Raw genomic sequence first — 12,335 nt, 5'->3', positions numbered from 1 at the left:
AGCAAGGTCCGTTTTTCTCATGTCCCATGAATGCTACCAATGCTCATTCTGCCATAAGCACTTGCTAGATATTGGTCCCCTTGTCCCTTTCTTCTTAGCATGGACATTTTCCCTCCAAAGTGGGTTTGCCTCATCCCCAGGTGGTTCCTGGGAAACTGAGTGGGAACCTCAAGTAAATAGAAACTCTGAGGAGTTAGGAGAGCATGGGCTCATAGGGGCTGGAGCCAGTCAGGGAAGACGCCATTCAAAAGATGTTTTTGTAATTATCTAGTTGTTTAATGTAATAATGTTGTTCCCCTTCCCCTACACCTCCCCAAGTCCAAGCCAGTTCTTCTGAACCATCTCTCACATTGGTCCCCTCCTTTCCACCCTGAGGGGAAATTATTTGGGTCCATGCAACCAGCCTCCCAGAGCCTTCTGGCTCTGCCCATCCAATCCACCCTGCCCACCACCACTGCCTAAAGTACAGTTCCAATCATTTGGATTCCCTGCTTAAACACCTGCAGTGACCCCACCATATCTTGACTTTCAAGGTCTTAAATAATCTCCTTCCAACCTAGTTTCCTGCCAAACTTTGACTGGCTCAATCACAAGGCAGGCTGGGATGAAAGTGACACAGAATCTGGCATCTGGTGGGGAGGGTAGCCAGTGTTCTACCCAATGGTATCCAGTCTAGAGCTTGGGGGCAATGCTTTTGGGCCCTGGCGATGCTCAAAGTGAAGTGGGGGCTTTACCTGCATCTAGGTGCTGGGTTCTTGCCTTCACGGCAGGGGGCGTGGCAAGTCTCAGGCGGGGGAGCAAACCTGTGCCCTGGCTGAGCAGGTTAGAAGTCAAGGAAGTGCAAGAGGACCAGCTGGAAATCCAGAGTCTCAGGAAATGGAGGCAAAATTCCAACCTCCATGTGTAGAGCAACATGACAGAGGAGGCTGAGGGAAGAAAGCAGTGCTGTGATCCTGGGCTTAAGGCAGCAAGATTAATTCTGGACTCCGAAGGCAGAACCTTGGCTGTTCATCTTTCTGTTCTCTAGCTTTAGGTGAGAATCTTGCAAGTATTGCTTGCTTATTTGGTTTTACACATCTCACTAGCTTTACCTCCTTCCATAGACAGTGCTGGGTCCTATGAAATCTTTTACATCACCTGACCAGTTGGAATTCTCGCAGCCAAGACAGAAGACAGGTGGGTGGTGTTCTGTCATAAACCTCCATCTTAGGTATTGAGCAGGATGTTCAGCCAGTGTGTGAAAAACCTTTTTTCAACTTTCCTGGAGATTTAGGAATAATAAAGAACTCTTATCATTGTCATTTGGCAAAATGCCTTCTGTTTCCACTTGAAAGAACTGAAACTCCCTCCAGTTCAGAAACATTAAATGAATATTTCACCAAGTGCTGAGAATTTAGCTGCCCACCACTGGGCAGTCCCCTGGCTGTTCCTTGCAGCTTCTATGTAAGCATCCAGTATTTCATTCTGGATTTGTTCTTCTTATTACTAATAGCTAACATTTACTGAGTGTTTACTATGTGCCAGGCACTGTGCAAGGAGAAACACATTGCCTCATTCCCAGCTAGGTCCTGGGAAGCTGAGCAGGAATGTGAGATAAAAAGAAACTCTGAGGAGTTGGGGAAGTGTGGGCTCATGCAGGCTGGGACTAGCCAGGAGTGACAGTCTTCAAAAGATGGGTTTGCAACTCATCCTCAGTTTCACACCCGCTGTCTGCCTTCCGCTCACTCTGTGGTGGGCCTGAAGTTGGGTGGTGGGGTGGGGGCATGGTGGAGGAATACGGGGGCTATTCACGCTTGACCTCGCCAGCCTCTGCTGGGTCTGGTAGCAGGAGTGTTGTGGAGGACATCAGGGCACTGGAAAAACTCCTCCAGCCCCCTGAAGGTTAATGATAAATCCCTTCAAAGGGGCCAGATTTTATTCCTTGATTCACTGGAAAAAGGCTTAAAAAGCAAATAGCTCTAGAGAAGGTGCCAAGGTTGCCTCTCATTTACAAGAAGAGATGAAAGACTCAGGAAAGTTTTCTGGCAAGGGTGTGGAGAGGATGATGAAGGATCCTGGCTGTCTGATGGGAGTGGGGAGGAAAGGGGACACAGTGGGCAGCTGAGAGTTCGGGAGGCAAACCTGCCATCCGAGCATGGCCAAAGGCTCCAAAGTACCCACCCAGCTAAAGTTGGAGGGTGGTTTGCAGCCTCACGTGAGAAGGAACCAAGAATGATGACAAGCAGAGCCAAGCTGATGTCCCTGCTGATGAGAGCAGGACTCTTGGAACATGAACTCTGTGGTTAAAGTGAGATGCAGGGCCCCCTGGGAGAGCTGTCCCATGCCCAGAACTATGCCAAGATAGCCATGGCCCAGTCACCTACTCACCTGGGGGCCCCCTTTCCCCAAATTCACAATTTGAGAAGGAATTCTTTTTTAAAATGTTTTTGGAAATGTGTGTAAAGTGTAACAAGGCATTTGAAATGTAAGGATTTGTGTATTTAGTAAAGCACAAAGTAAATTACCTTCACTGAAATGAATAAAACACCACAGAAAGTGGGATTGTCCCCAGACAATTTAGCATGTCTCATTGTCAGAGATCTGTACCCCTCCTTCCATGAAGAATGTAACAAACCCCAAACCCTAGTTCTAGAGCAATAACCCTGGTTTAGAGCAACCCCTCCCTGCTTAGTTCACCTTCCATTTCTCTTGACAGTGCAAGAAGGAAGCTGGAATCCAGTGTGTGTGCGTTAGTGGGTGGGGTCACCACCATACTGCAGATCCCTTTGTTGTGTTGAAGGTTGCCAAGAAAGGCTGGGAGATGGCAGGGCCCTCTCACTAACTGTGGCCATATGCTAAGTGGAGGGCCAGCTGGGAGGGGAGGGCAAAGGGCTCAGTAATCCCCTGTCTTGATTTAAACAAATGGTCAGTACCAGGGATTTAGGAAATGGAGGTGGAGGTGTCCAGAGGGGCAAAGCAGAGACCAGACTGAGGGCAGAGAGGCTGCTGTCACCACTGAGAATAGTCTGAGTTTAATTGTGAGTGAACTGTTGGGCCAGGGGTTCAGATCAGGGCTTCTGTTTCCAGGAAGGAAGGGATGGTGGATGAGGGTAGGGGAGCAGGCTAGGGGGATAAGTGAACGCTGTCTCTGTAGTGGGCCACAGAAGCACGCACAGGCAAGGTGGTGGAGCTGGAGTGCTTACTGGACAGCTCATCGAGACCAAGGAAATGGGGTCAGATGAACCCGTACCCAGTAGTGAAGCCTTAGGTGCAACAGTCCAGGTTTCAGCAGGGGAATCCCAAGGAGTATGGGATGGTGGAAGATCTGCCTTGAGTAGCAATTGTGGAATGCTAGGGGTCAGCTCCAAGGCAACAAGGCCCAAATTAGACAACTGGGGGTGGGCAGCAAGTTGGCATCACACTTTGGACAGTGGGCAGAGCTGTGGCTGCTTGAATAAGAATTCCTGTCTCAAGACGTGATTGGTCTGGGAATGTGGCAGGATTGAGAGCTCAGGTAGCTCAGCTGTCAGGACCTGAGGAGCACCAGGGAAAGTGGGGGCTGGGGACATGAGGCAAAGGGTAAAGAGTTTCCAATCTTTCAAAATTTGCTGCCGAACTACTGACGTCTACAGGCATCAGCAGCCCAGGGATTAGAAGATGAGTAAGACATGGTTCTTACTCTTCAGAGGTTCATGAATTTTGGGGAAAGATAGGCTGGGGAAAAAATAGAGACTGCAGTATCTTGAGATGATTTGTCAAATTCAAGGTGCTTTTAAACTGTTGTATGAAAACAGCCTTCTATTGCTTATATTTTACTCCAATAATACTCTTTAGCTTATATATATCAAATCTAGTCATCCATGGACTATTTCACTGAGGCACTGAACGTTTTAGCCTTCCACCTTCAATTCACGCCCCACCTCCCAGATGCACATGGTCAGAATTTCCTATTACCAATTACCAATAAAATCAGCTGGTGACCTGGACCTGCTTTGGGTTGGATGTCCAGAAGGTGGTGCTTTTGTTTCCTTTCATAGTTTTAGCCCTGAATCATTGAAGAGGATCAGGAGTCAGTGTAATAATTACTTTGGGGTTTTACTGAAAAATTAGAGGAGGGTGCCATTTGAGAGTAGGGGGAGACCTGCAGGGGTGAGTTTTAGCCCTGAATCACTGAAGAGGATTAGGAGTCAGTATAATAATTACTTTGGGGTTTTACTGAAAAATTAGAGTGGGGTGCCATCTGAGAGTAGGTGGAGACCGGCAGGGCAGGGTGAGTTAGAGCAAAGGTGTCTGTGCCCAGCAGAGGAGGAGGCGCCTGGGGACCCCGTGTGGGAACAGGTACCATCTGCAGGTCGTGGTACCAAAGTCTGAGCTGCCGCTGCTCGAGAACCTGAGGCAGCTCACAACAGCCTCAAGGAAGCAACTAAGTTGAAAAGCCCTAAGTTCAAGTGGGCTCAGTTTCCTGGTCGCTTCAAAACAGACCTTCCCTGATTTGCATCAAGGTTTACATTGCTTTAGCAGTGGCTCTTGGAAACAATCATGCTAACCCCGTGACAGCTGTTAGCCACTTTCTCTCTTGGCTGACAAGACTGGGTTGTTTTTCCTTTCCTTAGAAGTTACACTTTCTATTATTTTGATTGGGGTTGGTCTAGGGGACTGGGAAGGACAGGATCGGTAAGGAAGGAAGACTGATTAAATTTTCTAGCTCATCCCCAGAGGTCTATTTTTCATTTGGAGTGGGTGTCATCTGGATGAGTTATGTGTTAGGAGGAACATGTGGTGGCAAAACCCCACTCTTGTCACCCCTGCCCTCTATGGATGCCACCCCATGGATGGAAATGATGGGCGGGATGGATTGAAAGCTTTTTCTGCTGGAATCATCCTCGGCAAGACTGGAGCAGTACCTTCTGTCCCCTCTAGAGGCCTCCTAGAGGTATATTCTGAATCTGCCACTGCTTACCTCTCTCAAGATGTCATATATACACTACCAAACGTAAAATAGATAGCTAGTGGGAAGCAACCACATAGCACAGGGAGATCAGCTCGGTGCTTTGTGACCACCTAGAGGGGTGGGATAGGGAGGGTGGGAGGGAGGGAGATGCAAGAGGGAAGAGATATGGGGACGTATGTATATGTATAACTGATTCACTTTGTTATAAAGCAGAAACTAACACACCACTGTAAAGCAATTATACTCCAATAAAGATGTTAAAAAAAAAAAAAAAAAAGATGTCATGGGCTGTACCAAAATGTTCATTGCAGCTCTATTTACAATAGCCAGGACATGGAAGCAACCTAAGTGTCCATCAACAGATGAATGGATAAAGAAGATGTGGCAGGCGAGTCTGACCGCGTCTTTCCGGCTTCAGGTGAGTGATGGCTCATGAAGCAATGAAATATGATCTTCAGGTGCAGTTAGATCATGGTGCTGCACAACAGCCTGCTCCTCCTGAAGTGGTCAGCGGCCAAGGGGGACCACCCCTGCTCCAGCCTTCTCATACTGGGGTGGTCAGCAGCCAGGAAGGACCACCCCTGTTTGAGCCTGCACCTGCTGCAGTGGTTAGCAGCCAAGGGGGACCACCCCTGCTCCAGCCCTCTCCTGATGAAGTGGTCAGCAGCCAAGAGGGACTGCCCCTGCTTCAGCCTGCTCCACAGGTGTCCATTGATGTGACAGAGGAGCTCCCAGGAGGAGAGACTGTGGAGAACATCAATCCAGGAGTTTCAGAGGAACGTAGGCAGGAATCTGGTGCTAACCACACTGCCCAAGCATCTTCATTGGATTCAATGAACGGGTTCATCAATGGGCTGCGGAGACTTCATGGCATGCTGGAATTCCTGAGACCAACTTTGGAACACAGGGTGGGGCCAGTGAGAACTAGGAGGAGGAGGAGTTCTGCTTCACAGAGGGCAAGAGCCGGAGGGTCTCACAGGACAAATAGTGCCAGGTTGAGAACACCGTTGGATGCTTACTTTCAAGTGAGCAGGACGCAGCCTTATTCGCCAGCCACCTCTTACGATTCAGAGACTAGGAATCCTGTTTCTGAAGACTTGCAGGTATCAGGTAGTTCTGACAGTGACAGCTCCACAGAGTATGAAGAGGGAGCTGTCCAGGCAGAGGAACCTGGAGCTGTTGTTTTAGAAGTGGATAAGAATCCGCCTGCCAACGCAGGGGACATGGGTTCAAGCCCTGGCCCGGGAAGATCCCACATGCCGCGGAGCAACTAAGCCCGTGCGCCACAACTACTGAGCCTGTGCTCTAGAGCCCGCGAGCCACAACTACTGAGCCCGCGTGCTACAACTACTGAAGCCCGCACGCCTAGAGCCCGTGCTCCGCAACAAGAGAAGCCACGGCGATGAGAAGCCCGCACACCGCAATGAAGAGTGGCCCCCGCTCGTTGCAACTAGAGAAAGCCTGCACGCAGCAACAAAGACCCAACACAGCCAAAAATAAAGTAAATAAATTTATAAAAAAAAACAAAACAAAAAAAGAATCTGCCTGCCAATGCAGGGGACACGGGTTCGATCCCTGGTCTGGGAGAATCCCACGTACTGTGGAGCAACTAAGCCCACGAGCCGCAACTACTGAAGCCCACACACTAGAGCCTGTGCTCCACAACAAGGAAAGCCACCACAAGGAGAAGCCTGTGCACCACAATGAAGAGTAGTCCCCAGTCGCCACAACTAGAGAAAGCCCGTGCAGAGCAACAAAGACCCAACGCAGCCAAAAATAAATAAAATTAAATCTTTACCCAAAAAACAAAACAAAAAAAAAAACAAAAAAAAGAAGATGTGGCACATATATACAATGGAATATTACTCAGCCATAAAAAGAAATGAAATTATTTGTAGTGAGGTGGATGGACCTAGAGTTTGTCATACAGAGTGAAGTAAGTCAGAAAGAGAAAAACAAATACCATATGCTAACACATATATATGGAATCTAAAAAAAATGGTCACGAAGAACCTAGGGGCAAGACGGGAATAAAGACACAGACCTACTAGAGAATGGACTTGAGGATACGGGGAGGGGGAAGGGTAAGCTGGGACAAACCGAGAGAGTGGCATGGACATATATACATTACCAAACGTAAAATAGATAGCTAGTGGGAAGCAGCCGCATAGCACAGGGAGATCACCTAGGTGCTTTGTGACCACCTAGAGGGGTGGGATAGGGAGGGTGGGAGAGAGGGAGACCCAAGAGGGAAGAGATATGGGGACGTATGTATATGTATAACTGATTCACTTTGTTATAAAGCAGAAACTAACACACCATTGTAAAGCAATTATACTCCAATAATGATCTTTAAAAAAAAGAAAGTACATTTGAAATAATTTCTCTGTATAGACAGGTCTAAGTTATATATGTAATCTGGAATTTTTGCATAGCCACATTAAAAATTGAAAAGAAACACGGGGGGAAAAAAAAAGATGTCATGGGCATGAGGTGTCAACACCTTGCTTGTACGTAAGCCAGTATATCTTCTGTTCATGGATCCCTGCCTTTTATTTCCTTCTGGGTGATTTTCATCAGCCTTCCACTGGATACCTGCTCCATGCTTACAAATCAACACATCTCTGCAGGATGAAAACAATTGGGAAATCCTGAATGGGAAGGAGGTGATGGTATCGGAAGCACAGGCAGCAGGAGAACATTTGTTCTTTTGAGGAAGATTCACTTTAAGCTATTGAAGGACTGATACTCTTACACAGTGGGCTTTGGACATGCCTGGTGATTAGGGCACACTTGGCTTTGAAATGCAATGTGCAAAGTGAAATAAGAAGCACTTTGCACCCTGCTGGCTGAAGACTGTGGTTCAGACAGGAATCAACCTTTAAGGGGGGAAACAAAAACCAACAAAACAGGTGCCTGAAGACAGAAGTTTAGTGCTTTTTGGCCTTTATCTTAGCCCACCTCATTTTAAGATGTGTGTCTGTCCCAGGCATGAGCAGTTGTGCATGCGCACGGGGATTGGAGGAAGGGTGCTTATCTGCAGATGAGAGGTGGCTTGGTGGGGGATGTACAGGGAGAGTAGGGATAGGTGGACTCAGAGGTGGGTCAGAGAAGAGAAGGAGGAGAATGGAGACTAGTTTTGATTTATTACAATTTTGTTCAGTTTAATTGTACTTTGCTAAAACAACATTGTTGGCTTATAATTGTGTTACAATTAGTAAGTATCCCCCCTTTTTTTTTCTCTTGATGATTAGAAGATTCTAGAGTTAAGTTACTGTGGAATTTGTTCGGTGTGGATATTAACGTGTGCACCTTGTGAGGACATGTAACTTTGTAAGTTCAAGAGCACCAGACCCTCGGCTTCTGTTTGCTTCCACCTTTCCCCACCACAGCATATTCTTCTCTTGTTTCCCATCCCTTTCCCCATTCTTTTCTCGCTCAGTAAACTGCTCCACAGATGGGTATAATTAATACCTGAAAGTTGTCTGAGGCAGTGACTAGAGGTAAATTATCAACTGTGAAGAAGGTCAGCTAGGGCCAGACAATCTATGAGAAGCACATCATGGTTCTTTCTCCAAAAAAAGCAATGAAACTGGACTGTGTGGTGGTGTTTATTAGGCTGTGCTCATTTTTTATGTTACTTGTCATACTAATTGCAGTCCAAGAGCTCCCTGCCTTGAATGTCTGGTAACTAACAAGGTGGGTTGGACACATGTGTTTGCTCTGGAGCCCAGGGGTCGTTGGTGGGCTCTCTGTTGTGGTCTTCAACACATCAGAGCAAGGTGTCTCAGAAGTCTTTCTGGAAGGGGGTTGCTGTAGCTCCCCCAATGGCATGCTGGCTGCCAGAGTGTTGGTATGACCAGAGCTTTGGGAACATGGTGTGGGTAGAAGCCATATTTTCTGTGGCGGGGTGGAGAGGGAGAGGGAGGGGAGAGAAGGGGTGTTCTAGCGGGAGAGAAGGGGCAGAGGGTTGTTACAGGTACATTACCTGGATAGTTGGATCAGGCCCATTATTGGTGACAGGTACAAGGGCAAATCTTTCATGAGCACGCAAGTGATACACTGTGTCTGGCCTTGCTCTTTAGGTAATTACTGGAGAACTAGTGGGTGTGCCTGTGGACAGATGTGTACCCCACAAAGCTGGGAAACAATCTGGATAGGGAGCAAGGTGTTCAGAGGAATTTTTGCTGAGTAAAGCTGTGATGACATGCCAAAAGGGGAGGATGACATGTGATGCCTTAAGGCCTTCATCACTGCAAGGAGATGAGACCAGGAGGAGCTGCAATCAGGGAAGACAGCTATAACACGAGTCTTAAGGTTGGCTTGCTGTTGACTCAGGCCTCTGTGTCTCAGGTCTTAGCATGCCAGAAGTCCCTGTGGATTGTGACAAGACTTTTGAGTCCAGAGAGGTAATCAGCACAAGGGCAAGCTTGGTTGCAGTAACTCTGGCCAGAATGAGCAGCCTTCTCTGCGAGAACACACCCTCTGCCCCTTTACCTCATGCCTACCAAAGTTGCCCTGAAGTTCAACTTGAGGCAGTTGTGCTTTGCTGCCCTCCGCTGCCTAAACCCTATTCTTTAATAGCCATCACTGGGCTGATGTCTGGAGATGACTTTTCCAGGGCAGGCTCTCCTCTGCTGCCCTCTGGTACTCTGGCTTCTAGGAGTAGCTTTCTGCCCAGCACATGGCATCCAACAAGGTAAAATTGCTTGGAAAAAGCAACCCTGTTTGGTATTGGTTAAGCTTTTACTAGCTGCCTTAGGCTGCATGCAGAGGTCCTTTCAGAGAGGACCTCAAACACTTGAAGCAGCCTCCATTCTTATCTAGCAGGTCACGCTTCTCTTCTAGGCCTTTTGGCCTCTTCTGGGAATAGTTTCCTGGAGACATAGGAACAGAGTTGCAGGCCACCACACTGGAACCTTTCCAGGATAGGAGTAAGATCCTCCTAGCTAAGAAGGGGGATCTGTGAACCTTTATAGAAATAATAGTGTCTTGGGTGTTCAGTCAAGAGAGGCAAGTCCTGGGGGAACTACTGGCAGCTGGGCAGGAGGCAACAGATCTTTGGGTGCTCAGTTGGAAGTGGCATCAAAGGACACTGCTTTTGCCAATGAAAGGCACCTGCAGTGGCAACCACTTCTGCAGAGGATGCCTTGGGGCTTGATGTCTCTCAGTGTACCATCTCTCGATCTGGAGGCAGGAGCTTACTGTTCTGGGTTCCCAGCTGCTCCCCCATGCCTGAGCTCGCGAGATGGAGCTTACATGGGCTGGGCAGCTTCCCGGCAGTCATAGAATCAGTCTGTGAGGGCTCTGTGGTCCAGGCATCTGTGGAAGAGTGGCCTGCTGCTCTGCAGGACCCCGCATGACACCAGACCACATTCCTTGGTGTGAGCAGTTTCAGTCGTGTGAAAATTTTCCTTTCAAAGCTTCAATGTGGGACACTTGCAGGCAGAGGCCTCATGGATCCAAGCCTATTTCCTTCAGCCACACAGTGCTGACAACTGAGTGGGTCCTTCACAGATCACTGCATTTCCCCACCTCTACCCAGGCAAGTGAAAGCCTGGAGTTTGCCAAGGATTGGTATCCTGAGTGGTGCCTGAGTTACCTCCCAATAGGCAAGAGATGGCCAAAAGGCAGGCGGGGGCGCCTCATGTCCCAGAAGTAGAAGCTAAGAATCCAAAGCAAATGGCCACAAGGGTGGGGAGAGCCAAATTAGAGCCAAAGGGGTAGAAAGACCAGAATGGATGGATAGGAAGAAAGGCAGGTTTTATTTTTAGATCGAGGTCCAAGTTACAAACATCTGCAGAGCCTGCTCCTTTGGAAGGAACCAGGCACATGGGGTACAGGGCCAAGGACTAGTTCAAACCCTTCAGGCCCATCCCTTCTGCTTTTTCTCCATTAACTTAGAATTTAACAAAACCATTTGATTGTGTTCTAAATGCAAAAGCCTGTACAAAGTACTTGGAATTGGGGAAAAAAAAGGATAAGGTGGTTTCTGCCTCAAGGAACATACCATTAAGTTCATGACCTCTTTCCCCCTTAGCCTCTTCTACGTGTCTCTCATTCCTTCAACTAGCATTTCCTAAGTACCAACCTTGTACTTGGAAATTTTAACTCCTCTTGCCTTCTTCTACCCGTAATTCCTCTATCTCAGATCCCTTCCCTTTCTGCTTCCATTTCTTTCTCAAAAAAATAGACAATAAAGAAAAATTGGGGGGATGAGAAAGGAGGAAGAGATTTTAAGGGAAAATGTTTGCTTGGTGACATACCTGAGTTTATTCTGTGACACTCAAATGCCTGTGTCCATTTGACTCACAGCTTGGGTTGGGGAAAGTCAGTGTTTCATTTCCTCTTGTAATGAATTTCTGCTGAGCATGAGCCCCATCCCATTTGCACAGGCTGTAATTTTTTTTTTTAACTGCCATGTATCTCTAAATAAATCCAAACTGGTTGTGGGTCTTTCATCTACTTTGTAAATGAGAGATGAGATGATGCTAATCTGACAGTGACCAGAGTGAAGTAGTGAATGAGAGCCAGACCTCTTCATCGCCCCACCTGATGCTTCCACCCCAGCTCCTAGCCCTGGCCTCACCTTCTCCCGCACAGTGTGTTCATCACAAGACCCTTTAGGGGTCAAGCCAAAGGCATGAATTCTTCTCTAATGGCAAGCACTTTGGAGGCTGGTAAAAAAAAAAATCTCTAAGATCCTAGGTACTCTTTTTACCTCTTACCTTGATTCTTAACTCCAAGTCTTTGATCCCTTATTTGCTTGCTTTCTTCTCACCTAAGATGGGACCAAAGAGACCTGTGGAGGATGAAGGAGGTAGGGAAGGAGATGGAGGATGGAGCTGTGTTATGGAGTTATACAATGAAAGGGTGTATAGAGCTTTATCTTGCTCCCACACATCGCCTATCCTACCTGTTAAGAAGCTTGGAATGCTGCCATTCCTTTGACTCTTAAGGAAATTTAAGAGTTTTTCATTTAAAAATATATTCCTAAAATGCAAATGTCCCTGTGAGGGGTAATACTTGGATGACAGTTAATTTGAAGGGAGGGTCTCAATGGGCAAAATTGCCACAAAGGGGGAGAGAAAGAACCCCAAGGCCAAACCTTACCTACTTAACCAACTGATTGTTTTTATTGCTGTCTCCTGGTTAATGCTATGCTGAGTACGGGGGAGAAGATAAAAGGCAGATTTGTATGCAAGCCCCCTCCTCCCAGCACATACAGACTTGGACCTGAAGCAGTGGTAATTGTTCACACACAAAAATACCTGGCTGAAGGCTAAGATCACTTCAGATTTCCAACTTAACATTTTCCTAAGTGTAGATTTTTCTCTTAATTTTCCTTTGGAAAAGACAAAAGTAGCTTCACAATTCCCAGGTCTTCATACTCCAAACTGCACTC

General features: G+C 47.4%; 1 long non-coding RNA gene across 1 annotated transcript in view; it reads right to left on the bottom strand.

The window, feature by feature from the left end:
* Window positions 1-11,510: 11,510 nt before the first annotated feature.
* LOC309626775 overlaps window positions 11,511-12,335 on the bottom strand; it is a 296,161-nt gene continuing 295,336 nt past the window's right edge. The window contains exon 4 of the long non-coding RNA XR_014243397.1: window positions 11,511-11,732. This is a non-coding gene — a long non-coding RNA (uncharacterized lncRNA). The remainder of the gene's footprint in view (window positions 11,733-12,335) is intronic.

This window comes from Balaenoptera borealis, assembly GCF_965194805.1.
Source record: "Balaenoptera borealis genome assembly, chromosome: 3".
NCBI lineage: Eukaryota > Metazoa > Chordata > Mammalia > Artiodactyla > Balaenopteridae > Balaenoptera > Balaenoptera borealis.
Note: the sequence above shows the minus strand (reverse complement) of the source record. Positions and strands in the feature narration are given on the sequence as shown.